The sequence below is a fragment of the Pristiophorus japonicus genome, chromosome 20 (genome assembly GCF_044704955.1).
Source record: "Pristiophorus japonicus isolate sPriJap1 chromosome 20, sPriJap1.hap1, whole genome shotgun sequence".
Classification (NCBI taxonomy): domain Eukaryota; kingdom Metazoa; phylum Chordata; class Chondrichthyes; family Pristiophoridae; genus Pristiophorus; species Pristiophorus japonicus.
Window position 1 is genome coordinate 75,943,035 of NC_091996.1, and position 20,272 is coordinate 75,963,306.

Genomic DNA, 20,272 nt, shown 5'->3' on the forward strand with positions numbered 1-20,272 from the left:
TAGAAATTTTGAGGCTTTCCTAGCGCATAGCGGCGTGCCAAACCCAGACCGACAGAACCAGCCCTTCATACAATTATATAAGGATGGATTAAGCCCCGCTCACCAGACAATACTAAAAACAGGATTGGTAGCGTTCAATAACTTTGACGATTTAGAGAATTGGGCTACTACGGTAGATAATCAACAAAGGTCCAAAGTGGCAGCCAGCACAAGTGAAGCTTGTGCGGCCGCCACCATGAAAGTGACCGAAACATACTTTAACTGTAATAAACCAGGCCACCGCCGCGCAGAGTGCAGAGCCCCAAAGTGCGACAGTCGCAAGAAGTGCAAGAACTGTGACCGGATAGGCCATGAGATGAAGGACTGTTGGGCAAAGGGGGGTGGACAAGAAAGAAAGGGGCCACAACAGAGAAAGGAACAAAATACCAACGAGAACACCATGGATGATAGCACACTGGGAAACCAGCAGCTATTAGATATTATACAGCAGCTGACCCAACAACAGACGAAGCCTCAATGAATCGCATCAGCCCCCGGCCAAGGACCCTATCCCCGCATGTAGATCAATGCATAGGTAGGGGGCCGATGATGCGACATGTTAATAGATACAGGGATTGGAGTTCCTGACCAACCTCGACCTGCCCACCACCCGACGATCCATTACGATCCAGGGAGTGGGGGGTAAACAGAACTATTGCGTACCAGAGCGAAACACTATTATTAGAAGTGGACGGTATAATGCTACCGGTCCAGTTCTGGGTATGTCCAAATCCAGAGGGTACTATACTAGGGATGGACTTACTCAACGAACTAGGTACGATAATTGACGCACAAAAGAAGCAAATAATTTGGACAGCGAGAAAGGAGTACAAAGATAAAATCACTGGAAAATGGGCCACAGTGAGAAACGTAGCCACAATAGGTAATGTGGGCGGACTAGCTAGAGATTGGTCCGAAGACAAGATGTTAGGGTCACTGTGTCAGGCCATGCCAGGGGTCTGCGCAAAAAGCAAACAGGACTGCGGTCTCATTAATATCACACCAGAGAAAATCATGGAACCAATGCACCCTCCCCACAAACAATACCCCATCAAACCAGAGGCCATGCGGGCCATTGAGAAAATAATAGAAGCCCTGTTGGAACAGGGCATATTACGACAGACAGTATCAGTCACACACTCTCCGATGCGGCCGGTTAAAAAGCCCGATGAGAGCTATCGACAAACTATAGATTATACGGCCCTGAATAAAGTAACACCCAAGGAACACCCTATCGTAGCCAGCCCAGCTATGATTTTTAACGGTCTAAGTCCGGAGCACAAGATTTTCACAGTTTTAGATATAGCCAATGGATTTTGGTTGATCCCCTGGACCCCGAGTCCCAGGAAAAGTTTGCCTTTACCTCAAAGGGCAGACAGCACACGTGGACCCGGCTCCCTTAGAGGTTCCATAATAGCCCGAACATTTTCCACCGGGTTATGAGCAGAGGCCTGGAGGAATGCGATTTAACCCCGTACAACAGCACGATCCTACAGTAAGTAAATGACATCCTAATAGCCTCGTCAAATGACCGAGAGCATCTGGGAGCCGTAGCAACTGGTATTAAGAACGTTAGAAAAAGCAGGATTTAAGATAAACCCCAAGAAGGCACAAATTGGGCAGGCCAGGTGCGATATTTGGGACATGATGTAAGCCAGGGAAGTAAGACACTCCCAAAGGACCTAAAAAAGAGCCATCGCTGACATGCCCCGACCCACAACGGTGTGAGAAGTGCGGTGGGTAAAGGGCTTGTTCAGTTACTTTAGAAATTTCATTCCTCATTTCGCGACCATAGCTGAACCTGTTCAGCGCTTGGTAAAGGGAGGAAAATCCCGGAACAGAGCAGGTAGAATGGGGAACGAAGCAGGAAGAAGCATATGAAAAATTAAAGGTCAGTCTGCTGACAGCTCCTCCCTTAAAATTACCAGACATGGCCAAACCGTTCCTTGTATACTATTATCTCGACGGGGGCTTCTACAGCGCCATAGTAACTCAAGAGAAAGGGGGAGTGATGAGATCAGTAGCCTATTGCTCGACACAGGAGTCCCTGGTAATAAAGGGACTCCATCAGTGTGTAGCTGCCCTCGACCATGCTGCCTGGGCTGCGAGAATATGCGAACCAGTGATGATGTCAGGACAGCTAGTTTTACACACCAAACACACCATGGTGGAATTGTTGAACACTGGGAGATTAAAAACGGTGCCCGATATACATGGAACGGTTTAGACATGTCTGGTAATTTTAAGACAGGGGCTGTGGGGTTTCGAACCTGATTTAATCATCTTTTCAATTACTTTCTTCTGTTTCTCTGCCAGGTGGCGGGTAAGGGACCCTTCTGGCCCCCACTCGAGTTTTGTTTGTTCACTGGCCATTCCTGTGTAGGATTAGAACCGTTAGGAATCGACTCTGAGGTCCGCTTCCTACCTAGCGCTACTTGTAGTAGACCGTCTCCTGGCTAACTGTCGGGTCACAAGTCTGTTACAATGTCTTTCTTACAACAGGCTTATAATACAATTCTTAAACACTTTAAGCAATTTCCAACAGCACTCTATGTCTCATGAACAAGCCTACCACCGTTTTGCCTATTGTTCCGACCCTGTTCACAGGTTTGATATCCATTGGTCGCTGTGCACTGCCTGGTCCCCGGGGTACGTTTCAAATTACACTACCAGATCCAGGAGATGTCGCTCGGTATCACGATCCTACGTTCTAAGTGTACTCTCTCTGCCCATTCAACGCTGGCCATCATGTGGTACCAAGTCCTCTTAATTCAGGCTAGGCGTTTGGGATACTAGACTGTCTCCTCATGTCGATCAACCGGCGTCCACCTTCAGCACCCTTTATTATATTTAAAAAAATCTATACTCACCCAGTTTTTCCAAGGGCGTCTAGTGACTTCGCCACTGTTAGCGCAAATGAAATCCTGGAAGAATCGCTCGTCACTCTGGGTTGGTTCGAACATCAAAACGGTCTTTATTGCGCTGGCGGGGAGAAAGCCTTTGGGTTAATCCAGGCACTACTCTCCACCGAACAAAGAAATTCATCGATATTTATATATTTTACAACAGTTCATTACAATTACTTAGCCCATATCGGCTGGACACAATCCAATCATAACGATTATAGATTACAAATCGATTCCTCTGGGCCAATGGAATTGGCCCCCAGGCACCAGGGCACTGCGTGATCATCTCATGTTTAGCTGGGGCTTACTCACGGCCTCGTGATGTTCTCCAGACCCGCTTATCTCTGCTGTCCTTGGGTTCTGCCTGTCATGTATCTTACATTATTATATATAACTGTATCCTAACATGCTATACATGACCGTAATAAGATATGACCTGTAACCACCAGCATACCTTACCACCAGGGGTGCACTTGCAAGAGACAGGTATATAAGGGCAGGTCTCAGGCAAGTGCAGCATTCTAGAGCTGTGAAATAAAGATGCAGGTCCAGAGTGACCTTGACTTTACTACATGCCTCGTGTGAATCTGTACTGAGGGGACAGGACTTTACAGTGGTGACGGGTTACGGGATTACAGAATCCACAGAATGGCGAACAACGGATCAGATGAAAGTACAATGTGGGAGACAATTGGGAGGACTTTATAGAAAGGCTCCAGCAAAGCTTTGTAACCAAAGACTAGTTAGGCGACGATAAGGCAGACAAGAGAAGAGTCCATCTCTTGACCAGCTGTGGCTCAAAAAAATACGCTTTAATGAAGGATCTGTTGGCACCTGAGAAACCAGCAAGCAAGTCGTTTGAAGAATTGAGCACACTAGTAAGAGACCACCTGAAGCCAACGAGCAGCCTACACATGGCCAGACACAGGTTCTACAACTACAGACGCTGTGTGGGCCAGAGCATACCCGACTTTGTGGCGGAACTTCGGAGGTTGGCTAGTTTATGTGAGTTCTCCGATGAACTGAGGAGAGAAATGCTGAGAGACTTTTTCATTGAAGGAATAAGCCACGCAGGCATATATTGAAAGCTCATAAAGACCAAGAACCTGACCTTAGAGGCAGCAGCACTGGTTGCACAGACATTCTTGGTGGGGAAGAAGAAACGAGGTTGATTTACAATGCAGGTATGACAACTAACGAAATATTGGAACAAGAAGTTCACAGTACTAAACAAGCTGCTACCCCCACACACAGACAAAACTGGGAGAACAGGTTCTCGACAGCTGGCAGAAGCCATCAAGGGCCACAGGAACGACCGTTCACACCTCATCAACCCACAATGCGAGCAATCAACTACAAACTGAGAGAAGCTCAAGAGAGATCAGCCAGACGCAGCTCATTCTTTGGAAACTCTTTGAACAATGGAAAAGGTCAGTGCTGGAGGTGTGGGGGTGGGCATTCGGCAAGGGGATGTCGATTTCAGCAGGCTGTTTGCAGAAATTGTGAACATACAGGGCATTTGGCCCGCATGTGCAAAAAAATGGCAGCTCGGCTGGTATACGAATCGGATGGGTCGGAAAGCGGACCAGAAGATGGTGGGGACAGTACCCGGGACATCGGTGTACAGCAGGTCAACACGATCAATGGCCACTGCTCCTACAACAGGACGCCTTCTAAAGTGATGAGGGTCCTACTGAACGGGATATCTGTCAACATGGAGCTGGATACGGGAGCGAGTCAATCTCTCATGGGCGCTCAACAATTTGAACAACTGTGGCCGCATAAAAGAGACAGACCAAAACTCACAAGGGTCGACACTAAATAAATCGTACCAGTCCTCGGCAGCGCCATGCTCTCTGTCACACACAAAGGGACAGTGAACCGACTTCCCTGTAGATTTTCCCCGGAGACCCCCCAGCACTGCTGGGGAGAAGCTGGCTGGCACAACTAAACTAGAATTGGGATGATGTCCATGCCATGTCATTAGAGGAACGGACCTCCTGCTCAACAGTTATAAAGCGATTTGAACATCTCTTTCAGCCAGGTGTGGGCACTTTCAAAGGGGCCAAAGTCAAAATCTACATCACACAGGATGCTAGACCGGTCCATCACAAGGCCAGAGTTGTACCCTATGTGATGAGGGAAAAGATTGAACATGAACTGGACAGGCTTCTGCGGGAAGGCATTATATCACCTGTGGAATTTAGCGACTGGGCAAGTCCCACCGTCCCAGTCATGAAGCCTGATGGATCCGTACGAATCTGTGGGGACTACAAATCTACCATAAACAGAGTCTGCCTACAGGACCAGTACCCGCTGCCCAGAGCGGAGGACTTATTTGCCACATTGGCTGGAGGTAAACTTTTCTCAAAATTAGACCTCACATCTGCGTATATGATGCAAGAATTGACCGAGGAATCCAAGCTACTCACCACCATCAACACACATCGAGGCCTTTTCATGTACAATCGATGCCCATTCGGCATCAGGTTGGCAGCTGCCATATTCCAGCGCAACATGGAGAGTCTGCTCAAGTCCATCCCGGGGACGGTTGTATTTCAAGACAACATACTTATCATGGGCAGGGACACCGACTCCCATCTCCGTAATTTGGAGGAAGTACTAAAGCGGTTGGATCGGGTAGGCCTACGAGTCAAGAAATCCAGGTGCCAGTTTCTCGCACCCGAGGTTGAATTTTTGGGCAGAAGGATTGCCGCTGATGGAATCCGCCCAACAGAGTCCAAAACAGAAGCAATTCGCCTGGCACCCAGACCCCGGAATGTTTCAGAACTGCGCGCCTTTCTTGGGCTACTCAATTACTTTGGGAACTTTATGCAGAACTTAAGCACGCTGCTGGAGCCTCTCCACGTGCTACTCAGGAAGGGGTGCAATTGGTTTTGGGGGGACGTCCAGGAACGCGCCTTCAATAAGGCACGCAACCTTCTGTGTTCCAACAGTGTTTTGACTTTCTTTGACCCAGGTAAAAAGCTAGTTCTCACATGAGATGCGTCAGCGTATGGGGTCGGGTGCGTTTTGCAACATGTCAATATTGTGGCAAATTACAACCCATAGCTTATGCCTCCAGGTCACTTTCACGGGCGGAGCGCGGGTACGGAATGGTAGAGAAGGAGGCGCTCGCGTGCGTGTACGGTGTCAAAAAGATGCACCAATACCTTTTCGGGGCCAAGTTCACATTAGAAACCGACCACAAGCCCCTCACGTCCCTCCTATCCGAGAGCAAGGCAATAAACGCCAACGCCTCGGCGCAAATTCAATGGTGGGCACTCATGCTGGTGTCCTACGACTATACCATAAGGCACAGACCAGGCACAGACAACTTTGGCCGACGCGCTCAGCAGGCTATCCCTGGCGACCACGGAAGGGTCTGACGAACAGGACTGTGAGATAGTCATGGCAATCAATGCCTTTGAGTCCACAAGTTCGCCCATGATGGCTCGCCAAATCAGAGCCTGGACGGCCAGCGACCCCACGTTATCCTTAGTAAAAAGATGTGACCTAACCGGTGACTGGGCAGAGGCTCGCGATGCCTGCCCCGAGGAATTAAAACCCTTTCACAGGCGCATGCATGAGCTATCACTACAAGCAGACTGCCTGATGTGGGGCAGCCGAGTAGTCATGCCTCTGCGAGGCCGAGAGGCATTTGTCCGGGAGCTCCACCGCGAGCACCTGGGGATCGTTCTCATGAAGGCCATAGCCAGATCCCACATCTGGTGGCCTGGTATTGACGCGGACCTGGAGTTCTGCGTCCGAAGGTGCACCATTTGTGCCCAACTCAGCAATGCCCCCAGGGAGGCTCCACTGAGCCCCTGGCCCTGGCCTACCAAACTGTGGTCGCGGGTGCATGTAGACTATGCGGGCCCATTCATGGGCAAAATGTTCCTCGTAGTTGTAGATGCATTTTCAAAGTGGACCGAATGCACCATTTTAAACTCGAGCACAACCTCCACCACATGAGAGCCTCGCAACCATGTTTGCAATGCACGGAATCCCTGACATATTGGTCAGTGACAATGGTCCGTGCTTCACCAGCGCAGAATTCCAAGACTTTATAATTGACCATGGCATAAATCACGTCAAGACGGCACCGTTCAAGCCGGCCTCCAACGGCCAGGTGGAGAGAGCAGTGCAAATCATTAAACAAGGTATGCTTAAAATCCAAGGTCCCATGCTGCAGGGTCACCTGTCGCGACTGCTGCTGGCATACAGATCTCGTCCGCACTCATTGACTGGGATCCCCCCCCGTGCAACTGTTGATGAAAAGGACTTTAAAAACAAGGCTCTCATTAATCCTCCCAGACATGTACGAAATCATTGAGGCAAAGCACCGTAAGCTGACTGAGTACCATGACAGAAATTCGAGAGAGAGATGGAATGAGATAGGGGACAAAGTGTTTGTACTAAACTATGGCAGGGGTCCCAAATGGCTTGCAGGGACAGTAACGGGCAAGGAAGGAAACAGGCTACTGGTAGTACAAATGGACAATGGCAAAACCTGCCGGAGGCATGTAGACCAAGTCAAAAGCAGATTTACCAACAACACTGCGGAACCAGAGGCAGACTACAATGTGGAACTCGCACCATACCTGGTGGACAGACAGAGGGAACAACCTGAGGAAAGGGCAATCCCAACAGACAGCCCAGGCGAGTTAACAACAATCACACCAATTGAAACAGACAGCCCAGGCGAGATACCAGCAACCACACCCAAAGAAAAACAGACACCAAGGCAAACAACTGAACCACAACTCAGACGCTCCACGCGAGAGCGTAGACCACCTGAGAGACTGAACCTATAAAGACAATAAGACCTTGGGGGAGGGTGATGTCATGTATCTTACATTATTATATATAACTGTATCCTAACATGCTATACATGACTGTAATAAGATATGACCTGTAACCACCAGCATAGCTTACCACCAGGGGTGCACTTGCAAGAGCCAGGTATATAAGGGCAGGTCTCGGGCATGTGCAGCATTCCAGAGCTGTGAAATAAAGGTGCAGGTCCAGAGTGACCTTGACTTCACTACATGCCTTGTGTGAATCTGTACTGAGGGGGCAGGACTTTACACTGCCTGCGCCTAACCTTCTTATCTTAACCCAGTTACAGGAATTCCTTTCTTCAGTATTCTGCTAGGACATCCTGTCTGGGGTTGCTGATTAAAGACATTCTGTTGTGGTCGCCCGTTCCAGTGTTCCTGTACAAGGAACTGCAGTGTCATCAGCTACCCAGAAAGTTAGTCGAGCTGGTTAGCTGAATTCCCCTAGTGCTTTACGGAATCCCTGGCAGCCATTTTACACATACATATATATATTCAGCAGGTGCCTTTGCCTTTGAAAGCACCCTACAACACCGTGTTTGAAACAAGCTGATTTATTCAATATTTATACGGAACATTAAACTCCAGCTCAGGTATAGGGGTTATTAAGAGCAGCAGAAACGAAGTCTAACTGCCAGAATGAACATGGTTCATTGCCCAATGCAATCAGAGTCATAATCATAGGCAGTCCCTCGAAGCGAGGATGAATTGCTTCCACGCCAAAAAGGGATGAGTTCACAGGTGTTTCAATGAAGGACCTAATATTCCAGATCCCGAACTACATCCTGAAGAGTGGACGATGCCTGTGCGTGGATTTTTTTAACGTGTGGTTGCCGTTGTACACCAGCCACCACACGGGCTTCACAGAGCTAGGTCTTGGTCCAGTGGCAAGGGTTACCCAGGATGACTGGAGACCAGCTCTGCTGCACGGACCGAGCGCGCGCACATCGCAGTGTGGGCTGGCCCGTGCTGCCCCTGGGCCCTCGCCTCTTTTGGGCCCCAGACTCACATCTCTCCTGGGCCCCGGTCACTTCCTTCTCCAAACTCTTGCCCCTTCGCCCCTCCTGCTGTGCCTGCCCGCTCTGCAATCAGCGACCTGACTTCGCAGCCGCCACCCTCCTACAGTGGTATGCCACCACACGCTGCTCCCTCTGATGGCCCCGGCCTGCTGATGGTCTTGCAGGCCGGGCCGGGGTGCCGCCCGCAGCTCGGGCGTTCCAGGTGTGTGGAGAGAGTTGGGAGGTGTGTCGCTGAGGCCTACAAAAAGGCCCAACACGTCGGAGAGGCTCGGGAGTTCCAGGTGTGTGGAGAGAGTTGGGAGGTATGTCGCTGAGGCCTACAAAAAGGCCCAACACGTCGGAGAGGCTCGGGAGGTGCGTGGAGAGGCTCGGGAGGTGCGTGGAGAGGCTCAGGAGGTGCGTGGAGAGGCTCGGGAGGTGCGTGGAGAGGCTTGGGAGACGCGGGGAGAGGCGTGGCTTGTGCAGCTACAGGGAGAAGGCAAAAAAGAAGTAGAAAGAAATCGAAATGTGACGTCACAACCAAGGGGGTAAGTGATTGGCTGCTGATTGGTAAGTAGCTTTTCTTTTCTTTCTTTATTATTAAGTAACCTTTATCATTGTTGTTGCCCACTTAGGTTAATCTAAGGGTTAAGTCATGGCAGGAGAGCTCGGATACATGTTATGCTCCTCCTGTACTATGTGGGAAGTCAGGAACGCTTCCAGTGTCCCTGATGACTACGTGTGTGGGAAGTGTATCTGCCTCCAGCTCCTGACGGACCACATTGCAGCACTGGAGCTGCAGATGGATTCACTCTGGAGCATGTACGATGCTGAGAATGACGTGAATGGCAAGTTTAGCGAGTTGGTCACACCGCAGGTAAAGGGTACTCAGCCAGATAGTAAATGGGTGACCAGCAGGAAGAGCAGTGCAATGAAGGTAGTACAGGGGTCCCCTGTGGTCATCCCCCTGCAAAACAGATACACCACTTTGGGTACGGTTGAGGGGGATGACTCATCAGGGGAGGGCAGCAGCAGCCAAGTTCATGGCACCATGGGTGGTTCTGCTGCACAGGAGGGCAGGAAAAAGAGTGGGAGAGCTATAGTGATAGGGGATTCTATTGTAAGGGGAATAGATAGGCGTTTCTGCGGCTGCAACCGAGACTCCAGGATGGTATGTTGCCTCCCTGGTGCAAGGGTCAAGGATGTCTCAGAGCGGGTGCAGGATATTCTGAAAAGGGAGGGTGAACAGCCAGTTGTCGTGATGCACATAGGTACCAACTATATAGGTAAAAAATGGGATGAGGTCCTACGAGACGAATTTAGGGAGCTAGGAGTTAAATTAAAAAGTAGGACCTCAAAAGTAGTAATCTCAGCATTGCTACCAGTGCCACGTGCTAGTCAGAGTAGGAATCGCAGGATAGCTCAGATGAATATGTGGCTTGAGGAGTGGTGCAAGAGAGAGGGATTTAAATTCCTGGGGCATTGGAACCGGTTCTGGGGGAGGTAGGACCAGTACAAACCGGACGGTCTGCACCTGGGCAGAACCGGAACCAATGTCCTAGGGGAAGTGTTTGCTAGTGATGTAGGGAAGGAGTTAAACTAATATGGCAGGGGAATGGGAACCTATACAGGGAGGCAGAGGGAAATAAAATGGAGACAGAGGCAAATGATAGAAAGGAGAATAGTAAAATTGGAGGGCAGAGAATCCCAAGGCAAAAAACAAAAAGGGCCACATTACAGCAAAATTCAAAAAGGGCAAGGTGTGTTAAAAAGACAAGCCTGAAGTCTCTGTGCCTCAATGCGAGGAGTATTCAGAATAAGGTAGACGAATTAACTTTGCAGATAGCAGTTAATGGATACGATGTAATTGGCATCACAGAGACATGGCTCCAGGGTGACCAAGGCTGGGAACACAACATCCAGGGGTATTCAACATTTAGGAAGAATAGACAGAAAGGAAAAGGAGGCGGGGTGGTGTTGCTAGTTAAAGAAGAGATTAATGCAATAGTAAGGAGGGACATTAGTCTGGATGATGTGGAATTGGTATGGATGGAGCTGTGGAATACCAAAGGGCAGAAAACGCTGGTGGGAGTTGTATACAGGCCATCAAACAGTAGTAGTGAGGTTCGGGAAAGCATAAAACAAGAAATAAGGGATGTGTGCAATAAAGGTACAGCAGTTATCATGGGTGACTTTAATTTACATATAGATTGGGTTAACCAAACTGGTAGCAATGCGGTAGAGGAGGATTTCCTGGAATGTATTAGGAATGGTTTTCTTGACCAATATGTCGAAGAACCAACTAGAGAGCTGGCCATCCTAGACTGGGTGATGTGTAATGAGAAGGGATTAATTAGCAATCTTGTTGTACGAGGCCCCTTGGGGAAGAGTGACCATAATATGGTAGAATTCTTTATTAAGATTGAGAGTGACACAGTTAATTCAGAAACTAGGGTCCTAAACTTAAGGAAAGCTAACTTCGATGACATGAGGCGTGAATTGGCTAGAATAGACTGGCAAATGATACTTAAAGGGTTGATGGTGGATAGGCAATGGCAAACATTTATAGGTCATATGGATGAACTTCAACAGTTGTACATCCCTGTCTGGAGTAAAAATAAAACGGGGAAGGTGACTCAACCATGGCTAACAAGGGAAATTACGGACAGTGTTAGATCCAAGGAAGAGGCATATAAATTGGCCAGAAAAAGCAGCAAACCTGAGGACTGGGAGAAATCTAGAATTCAGCAAAGGAGGACTAAGGGTTTAATTAGGAGGGGGAAAATAGAGTACGAGAGGAAGCTTGCCGGGAACATAAACATTGACTGCAAAAGCTTCTATAAATATGTGAAGAGAAAAAGATTAGTGAAGACAATCGTAGATCCCGTGCAGTCGGACTCAGGTGAATTAATAATGGGGAACAAAGAAATGGCAGACCAATTGAACAAATACTTTGGTTCTGTCTTCATGAAGGAAGACACAAATGACCTTCTGGATGTACTAGGGGACCGAAGGTCTAGTGAGAAGGAGGAATTGAAGGATATCCTAATTAGGCAGGAAATTGTGTTGGAAAAATTGATGGGTTTGAAGGCTGATAAATCCCCAGGGCCTGATTGTCTGCATCCCAGAGTACTTAAGGAGGTGGCCCTAGAAATAGTGGATGCATTGGTGATCATTTTCCAACAGTCTATCGACTCTGGATCAGTTCCTATGGACTGGAGGTTAGCTAATGTAACACCATTTTTTTAAAAAGGAGTGAGAGAGAAAACGGGTAATTATAGACTGGTTATCCTGACATCAGTAGTGGGAAAAATGTTGGAATCAATTATTAAGGATGAAATAGCAGCGCATTTGGAAAGCGGTGACAGGATTGGTCCGAGTCAGCATGGATTTATGAAAGGGAAATCATGCTTAACCAATCTTCTGGAGTTTTTTGAGGATGTAACTAGTAGAGTGGACGTGGTGTATTTGGACTTTCAAAATGCCTTTGACAAGTTCCCACATAAGAGGTTGGTGTACAAGATCAAGGCACATGGTATTGGGGGTAATGTACTGGCATGAATAGAGAATTGTTTGGCAGGCAGGAAGCAGAGAGTAGGGATAAACGGGTCCTTTTTGGAATAGGAGGCAGTGACGAGTGGAGTACCGCAGGGCTCAGTGCTGGGATCCCAGCTCTTTACAATATACATTAATAATTTAAATGAAGGAATTGAGTGTAATATCTCCAAGATGGCAGATGACACTAAACTGGGTGGCGGTGTGAGCTGCGAGGAGGATGCTAAGAGGCTGCAGGGTGATTTGGACAGGTTAGGAAAGTGGGCAAATGCATGGCAGATGCAGAATAATGTGGATAAATGTGAGGTTATCCACTTTGGTGGCAAAAACACGAAGGCAGACTAATATCTGAATGGTGGCAGATTAGGAAAAGGGGAGGTGCAACTAGACCTGGATGTCATGGTTCATCAGTCATTGACAGTTGGCATGCAGATACAGCAGGCGGTGAAGAAGGCAAATGGTATGTTGGCCTTCATAGCTAGGGGATTTAAGTATAGGAACAGGGAGGTCTTACTGCAATTGTACAGGGCCCTGGTGAGGCCTCACCTGGAATACTGTGTTCAGTTTTGGTCTCCTAATCTGAGGAAGGACGTTCTTGCTATTGAGGGAGTGCAGCGAAGGTTCACCAGACTGATTCCAGGGATAGCTGGATTGACATATGAGGAGAGACTGGATCAACTGGGCCTTTATACACTGGAGTTTAGAAGGATGAGAGGGAATCTCATAGAAACATATAAGATTCTGACGGGACGGGACAGATTAGATGTGGGAAGAATGTTCCCGATGTTGGGGAAGTCCAGAACCAGGGGACACAGTCTTAGGATAAGAGGTAGGCCATTTAGGACTGAGATGAGGAGAAATAAGAACATAAGAACATAAGAATTAGGAACAGGAGTAGGCCATCTAGCCCCTCGAGCCTGCTCCGCCATTCAAAAAGATCATGGCTGATCTGGCCGTGGACTCAGCTCCACTTACCCGCCCGCTCCCCATAACCCTTAATTCCCTTATTGGTTAAAAATTTATCTATCTGTGCTTTGAATACATTCAATGAGCTAGCCTCAACTGCTTCCCTGGGCAGAGAATTCCACAGATTCACAACCCTCTGGGAGAATAAATTCCTTCTCAACTCGGTTTTAAATTGGCTCCCCCGTATTTTGAGGCTGTGCCCCTTAGTTCTAGTCTCCCCAACTAGTGGAAACAACCTCTCTGCCTCTATCTTGTCTATCCCTTTCATTATTTTAAATGTTTCTATAAGATCACCCCTCATCCTTCTGAACTCCAACGAGTAAAGACCCAGTCTACTCAATCTATCATCATAAGGTAACCTCCTCATCTCCATAATCAGCCTAGTGAATCGTCTCTGTACCCCCTCCAAGGCTAGTATATCCTTCCTTAAGTAAGGTGACCAAAACTGCACGCAGTACTCCAGGTGTGGCCTCACCAATACCCTGTACAGTTGCAGCAGGACCTCCCTGCTTTTGTACTCCATCCCTCTTGCAACGAAGGCCAACATTCCATTCGCCTTCCTGATTACCTGCTGTACCTGCAAACTAACTTTTTGGGATTCATGCTCAAGGACCCCCAGGTCCCTCTGCATTGCAGCATGTTGTAATTTCTCCCCATTCAAATAATATTCCCTTTTACTGTTTTTTTTCCCCAAGGTGGATGACCTCACATTTTCCTACATTATATTCCATCTGCCAAACCTTAGCCCATTCGCTTAACCTATCTAAATCTCTTTGCAGCCTCTCTGTGTACTCTACACAACCCGCTTCCCCACTAATCTTTGTGTCATCTGCAAATTTTGTTACACTACACTCTGTCCCCTCCTCCAGGTTATCTATGTATATTGTAAACAGTTGTGGTCCCAGCACCAATCCCTGTGGCACACCACTAACCACCGATTTCCAACCTGAAAAGGACCCATTTATCCCGACTCTCTGCTTTCTCTTAGCCAGACAATTCTCTATCCATGCTAATACATTTCCGCTGACTCCGCGTACCTTTATCTTCTGCAGTAACCTTTTGTGTGGCACCTTATCGAATGCCTTTTGGAAATCTAAAGACACCACATCCATCGGTACACCTCTATCCACCATGCTCGTTATATCTTCAAAGAATTCCAGTAAATTAGTTAAACATGATTTCCCCTTCATGAATCCATGTTGCGTCTGCTTGATTGCACTATTCCTATCTAGATGTCCCGCTATTTCTTCCTTAATGATAGCTTCAAGCATTTTCCCCACTACAGATGTTAAACTAACCGGCCTATAGTTACCTGCCTTTTATCTGCCCACTTTTTTAAACAGAGGCATTACATTAGCTGCTTTCCAATCCACTGGTACCTGCCCAGAGTCCAGAGAATTTTGGTAGATTATAACGAATGCCTCTGCCATAACTTCCGCCATCTCTTTTAATACCCTGGGATGCATTTCATCAGGACCAGGGGACTTGTCTACCTTGAGTCCCATTAGCCTGTCCAGCACTACCTCCCTAGTGATAGTGATTGTCTCAAGGTCCTCCCTTCCCACATTCCCGTGACCAGCAATTTTTGGCATGGTTTTTGTGTCTTCCACTGTGAAGACTGAAGCAAAATAATTGTTTAAGGTATCAGCCATTTCCACATTTCCCATTATTAAATCCCCCTTCTCATCTTCTAAGGGACCAATATTTACTTTAGTTACTCTTTTCCGTTTTATATATCGGTAAAAGATTTTACTATTTGTTTTTATGTTTTGGGCAAGTTTACTTTCAAATCTATCTTTTCTTTCTTTGTTGCTTTCTTCGTCATACTTTGCTGTCGTTTAAAATTTTCCCAATCTTCTAGTTTCCCACTAACCTTGGCCACTTTATATGCATTGGTTTTTAATTTGATACTCTCCTTTATTTCCTTGGTTATCCACGGCTGGTTATCCCTTCTCTTACCGCCCTTCTTTTTCACTGGAATATATTTTTGTTGCGCACTATGAAAGTGCTCCTTAAAAGTCCTCCACTGTTCCTCAATTGTGCCACCGTTTAGTCTATGTTCCCAGTCTACTTTAGCTAACTCTGCCCTCATCCCACTGTAGTCCCCTTTGTTTAAGCATAGTATGCTCATTTGAGACACTACTTCCTCACCCTCAGTCTGTATTACAAATTCAACCATACTGTGATCACTCATTCCGAGAGGATCTTTTACTCGGAGATCGTTTATTATTCCTGTCTCATTACACAGGACCAGATCTAAGATGGCTTGCTCCCTTGTAGGTTCTGTAACATACTGTTCTAAGAAACAATCCCGTATGCACTCTATGAATTCCTCCTCCAGGCTACCCCATGCGATTTGATTTGACCAATCGATATGTAGGTTAAAATCCCCCATGATTCCTGCCATTCCTTTTTCACATGCCTCTATTATTCCCTTGATTATTGTCCGCCCCACCGTGAAGTTATTATTTGGGGGCCTATAAACTACGCCCACCAGTGACTTTTGCCCTTTCTATCTCTAATCTCCACCCACAATGATTCAACATTTTGTTCATTAGAGCCAATATCATCTCTCCCAACTGCCCTGATATCATCCTTTATTAACAGAGCTACCCCACCTCCTTTCCCTTCTTGTCTATCCTTCCGAATTGTCAGATACCCCTGTATGTTTAATTCCCAGTCTTGGCCACCCTGCAACCACGTTTCTGTAATGGCCACCAAATCATACCCATTTGTAATGATTTGTGCCGTCAACTCATTTACTTTATTTCGAATGCTGCGTGCGTTTAGGTAGAGTGTTTTAATACTAGCTTTTAAACCATGATTTTTAGTTGAAACTTCTTCACTCAGAGAGTTGTTAACCTGTGGAATTCCCTGCCGCAGAGAGTTGTTGATGCCTGTTGATTGGATATATTCAAGAGGGAGTTATATGTGGCCCTTACGGGTAAAGGGATCAAGGGGTATGGAGAGAAAGTGAGAAAGGGGCACTGAGGTGAATGATCAGCCATGATCATATTGAATGGTGTTGCAGGCTGGAAGGGCCGAATGGCCTACTCCTGCACCTATTTTCTATGTTTTCTAATGCAGCCTTTAAATCCCAGGAAATACTCTTGAATTTGCTAACGTGGCCTTTCAATGGTGGTGCATTGACCCAGCATTTACCGCGTGGCGGAATGTGCCGATCCCAGATTACAGGGGCCCAGTGCGCAGGCGCGCGACCTGGCTGTATTTGGAGCATGCGCGATGCGTGTAATGGCGGAGTGGACACGGTGAACATATGCTGCGCGAAAAAGCCCGTTTACAGCGGGGCGCAGGGGAGTAAAGGACCAGCGGGTAACCGGGGAGGCTTCATAAACAACTGCTGCCCGCCGGTAGCCCGGAATAATAATCGGAATATCAGCGACTGCAGCCTCGATGCCTTCTCCCGGTCACAGGCCCAGGCTAGCGGTGGCCATCTTTGTATAGGAAGGTAAATTCGGCCCTCCGCCATTTTGAATCAGTCAGCAGCAACGCGCATGCGCGGCCATCTTGGTGCAGGTGCAAGGTGAGGTTGTGTCACTGTCTATTTCCAACCGGTCCGCCTGGATAAAACAAGAACTTAGTTATTTTATTGTCACTCTCGACATCTCGGATTTCTCACCATCTCTCCTAAAGGCACTGCTCAGTGCTAAGCTTACGGTTTACGTCCCAGACAATTGTAAGAGGAAAGCCACAGAGCTGGTCACTCCCAGTGTTAGAATCCTGATGTACACTCCCAGGGTTAGAATCCCTATGTACAGTCCCAGGATTGCAATCCCCATGAACAGTCCCAGGGTTATTATCTCATAAGAACATAACATAAGAAATAGAAGCAGGAGTGGGTCATTTGGCCCCTGGAACCTGCTGTGCCATTCCATAAGATCATGGCTGATCTGATCATGGACTCAGCTCTACTTTTCTGCCCGCTCCCCATAACCCTGTATTCCCTGATCGCTCAAAAATCTGTCTATCTCTGCCTTAAATATATTCAATGACCCAGTCTCTACAGCTCTCTGATGCAGCGAATTGCATAGATTGACAACGTTCTGAGTGAAGAAATTTCTCCTCATCTCAGTTTAATTGGGGTGCCCCTTATTCTGAGACTATGTCCCCTAGTTTTAGTTTCCCCTATGCGTGGAAACATCCTCTCTGCTTCCATCTTGTCGAGTCCCCTCATTATCTTATATGTTTCGATAAGATCACCTCTCATTCTTCTGAACTCCAGTTTGTGTAGGCCCAAGTTACTCAACCTATCCTCATAAGACAACCCCCTCATCTCCGGAATCAACTTCTGAACAGCCTCCAATGCAAGTATATCCTTCCTTAAATACTGAGACCAAAATTACATGCAGTGCTCCAGATGTGGCCTCACCAGTACCCTGTACAGTTATAGCTTACATTTCTGCTTTTATACTTAATGATTCCTTGCTGTACCTGCATACTAAATTTTTGTGTTTCATGCACAAGGACCCCAGATCCCTCTGTACTGTGGCACTTCGCAATTTTTCTCCATTTAAATCATAATTTGTATTTGTCATTATTTATGCCAAAGTGGATAACCTCACATTTTCTCACATTATACTACATCTGCCAAATTTTTGCCCACTCATTTACCCTCTCTGTATCGTTTTGCAGATTTTTTGTGTGCTCAAAAATATGCTTTGCCATCCATCTTTGTATCATCAGCAAACTTGGCTACGTTAAATTTGGTCCTTTCATCCAAGTCATCAATATAGATTGTAAATAGTTGAGCACCCAGCACCGATCCCAGTGGCACCCCAGTAGTCACCATTTGCCAACCGAAAAATGACCCATTTATCCCGACTCTCTGCTTTCTGTTAGTTAACCAATCCTCTATCCATGCTAATATACAGCCCCCAAACCGGTGAGCTTCTTTCTTGTGTTGTAACCTCTTATGTTGCAACTTATCAAATGCCTTCTGGAAATCCAAATACACCATATCCAGTAGTTCCCCCTTATCCACCCTGTTCATTACATCCTGAAAGATCTCCAGCAAATTTTTCAAACATGATTTCCCTTTCATAAAGCCATGCTGACTCTGCTTGATTGAATCATGCTTTTCCAAATATACCACGACTGCTTCCTTAATAATGGACAACATTTTCCCAATGACAGATGTTAGGCTAACTCGTCTATAGTTTCCTGCTTTTTGTCTGCCTCCTTTTTTAAATACAGGCGTTGCATTTGCGGATTTCCAATCTGCTGGGACCGCCCCAGAATCCAGGGAATTTTGGTAGATTACAACCAATGCATCTACTGTCGCTGCAGCCGCTTCTCTTAAGACCCTCAGGTCCAGGGGACTTGCCTGCTTTTAGTCCCATTATTTTACCGAGTACATTAGGGATAGTGATTGTATTAACTTCCTCCCTCCCTATAGCCGCTTGCTTATCCACTTCGGTATTACTCTGTGACCGAGTGTTTTACTGTAATTAAACTGATCTCGGACTGTTTCTGTCAGATATTAACTCCTGCATGGTCCTAGCAAACACTCCCACTCCCTCGTCCCTCCGATGTTGCTGCAGGATTGCTTTGTGAAGACAGGCTCATGGAGAGAAACACCCTGCACGGAATGATCTCAAATTGAGCATCTCCAAGGGACAATGCTCCCAGCTTTAATCATTCTCTGTCCTTCCACCCCACCCCCGCAGGTCCTGTTCCTTTGATCAGATTCTGATAAAAGTAAATTGGGAAAAGTGTACTTTGATTTTTGCAGGCTGAATTAGTGTAGAGAGCTGCGCATAGAAACATAGAAAATAGGTGCAGGAGTAGGCCATTCGGCCCTTCGAGCCTGCACCATCATTGAAAAAGACCATGGTTGATCATTCCCTCAGTACCCCTTTCCTGCTTTATCTCCATACCCCTAGATCTCTTTAGCTGTAAGGGCGATATCTAACTCCCTCTTGAATATATCCAATGAACTGGCATCAACAACTCTCTGCGGCAGGGAATTCCACAGGTTAACAACTCTCTGAGTGAAGACATTTCTCCTCATCTCAGTCCTAAATGGCCTACCCTTTACCCTAAGACTGTGTCCCCTGGTTCTGGATTTTCCCAACATCGGGAACATTCTTCCTGCATCTAACCTGTCCAGTCCCGTCAGAATCTTATACGTTTCTATGAGATCCCCTCTCATCCTTCTAAACTCCAGTGTATAAAGGTCCAGTTGATCCAATCTCTCCTCATATGTCAGTCCAGCCATCCCTGGAATCAGTCTGGTGAACCTTCGTTGCACTCCCTCAATAGTAAGAACGTCCTTCCTCAGATTAGGAGGCCAAAACTGAACATAATATTCCAGGTGAGGCCTCACGAAGGCCCTGTACAACTGCAGTAAGACCTCCCTGCTCCTATACTCAAATCCCCTTGCTATGAAGGCCAACATATTATTTGACTTCTTCACCGCCTGCTGTACCTGTATGCCAACTTTTAATGACTGATGAACCATGACACCCAGGTCTCGTTGCACCTCCCCTTTTCCTAATCTGCCGTCATTCAGATAATATTCTGCCTTCATGTTTTTGCCCCCAAAGTGGATAACCTCACATTTGTCCACATTATGATGCATCTGCCAAGCATTTGCCCACTCACTGAACCTGTCCAAGTCACCCTGCAGCCTCTTAGCGTCCTCCTCATGGCTCACACCGTCACCCAGTTTAGTGTCATCTGCAAACTTGGAGATATCACACTCAATTCCTTCATCGAAATCATTAATGTATATTGTAAAGGGCTGGGGTCCCAGCACTGAGCCCTGCGGCACTCCACGAGTCACTGCCTGCCATTCTGAAAAGCACCCGTTTATCCCGATTCTCTGTTCCTATCTGCCAACCAGTTCTCTATCCATGTCAGTATATTACCACCAATACCATGTGCTTTGATTTTGCACAACAATCTCTTGTGTGAGACCTTGTCAAAAGCCTTTTGAAAGTCCAAA

General features: G+C 47.0%; 1 protein-coding gene across 2 annotated transcripts in view; it reads left to right on the forward strand.

Moving 5' to 3' along the window:
- Nucleotides 1-16,573: 16,573 nt before the first annotated feature.
- The window catches only part of LOC139232584 (zinc finger protein 229-like), a 146,630-nt gene continuing 142,931 nt past the window's right edge, over nt 16,574-20,272 (forward strand). Inside the window, exon 1 of one of the 2 annotated variants that reach the window (XM_070863007.1) lies at nt 16,574-16,774. The gene's annotated coding sequence lies outside the window, so the exon portion shown is untranslated. The other variant, XM_070863009.1, reaches the window with a different exon arrangement.